Source organism: Melanotaenia boesemani, chromosome 6, assembly GCF_017639745.1.
Source record: "Melanotaenia boesemani isolate fMelBoe1 chromosome 6, fMelBoe1.pri, whole genome shotgun sequence".
Classification (NCBI taxonomy): Eukaryota; Metazoa; Chordata; class Actinopteri; order Atheriniformes; family Melanotaeniidae; genus Melanotaenia; species Melanotaenia boesemani.
This window is the reverse complement of record NC_055687.1, coordinates 29031671-29032706: the sequence shown is the minus strand read 5'-3', so window position 1 is coordinate 29032706 and position 1036 is coordinate 29031671. Positions and strand designations below refer to the sequence as shown.

Here is a 1036-nt window from a genome sequence, read left to right as displayed (position 1 = left end):
CCCGCCGGCTTATCAGCCAGGAGGAGTGGGAGTTTCACGTGCTGGAAACAAAGTGACTGTGGAGACTACCCAGCACCCGCCTTCCCTGCTTCATGATTGGCCGCCCTACGCTTCACTCCCTAACCAGCAACCCAATCCGGAGGAGAGGCCTCATTTAAGAATGCATCATCACCATCATCCGTGGCAGCTGTGGACTGCGGGACACACGCTTGCCAGTTTGGGAGAGATTTCTGCTTGTGTGGTTCAGAGACTTTCCTGTGTGTGGATTTTGGAGATTTGGTATAAAATTAACTGCTTTTGTGTTCTGAGTTTGAGTACCGTCCCTGCCTGAAATAAGGAGGTTTTGTGTTGTGTTATCAGGAGCTTGGTTTTGTTAGATTATTAGAAGTCCACCTGAGAGCGTGTATTTTTGTTTGTTAGTATTCCACCTGTGAGCGTGTAGCCCGTTTTAGGGACATTTTGGGTTTGTTTGGTTTATTTGTTAATTGTTAGTGTTAAAGATAATTGTTAAAACCCAAAAGGGACACTTTTAGTTTATTTTGTTTTATAGTTAAACCATAGCCGGATGTGTTTTGGAACCCATTTTTGTTTTGATTACTAATAAAGATCATTGTATTTTATTTATCCTTGGTCCGGCTTCGTCTGTCTTACTGTCCTATTGACCCCTGGACAAAAGGGGACGTAGCACTGGCTCGATTTGCCATACGGATAAATTGATCAGAGTAAACTGCAATTAAATTAACCATCTCAGCTGTCTGAATGAAAATGCTGAATTTTGAAGATAATTTTAAGGTACCCCTAAATAAATAAACAAATATGTATGTATGTATGTATGTGTGTGTGTGTGTGTGTGTGTGTGTGTGTGTGTGTGTGTGTGTGTGTGTGTGTGTGTGTGTGTGTGTGTGTGTGTGTGTGTGTGTGTGTGTGTGTGTGTGTGTATGTGTATATATATATATATATATATATATATATATATATATATATATCCTTTTTTATTTTCCAACTGAAAATGTTCACATATCCTTTCTCAAAGTTA

The 1036-nt window shown here is 40.0% G+C and overlaps 1 long non-coding RNA gene across 1 annotated transcript; it reads right to left on the bottom strand.

Annotated features, from left to right (window-relative positions):
- Window positions 1-323: 323 nt before the first annotated feature.
- On the bottom strand, window positions 324-537 carry LOC121642360. Its single transcript, XR_006010871.1, has 2 exons — window positions 429-537; window positions 324-393 (listed from the first exon to the last, which is right to left on the bottom strand). It is a non-coding gene; the product is annotated as an uncharacterized LOC121642360 (long non-coding RNA).
- Window positions 538-1036: the final 499 nt, after the last annotated feature.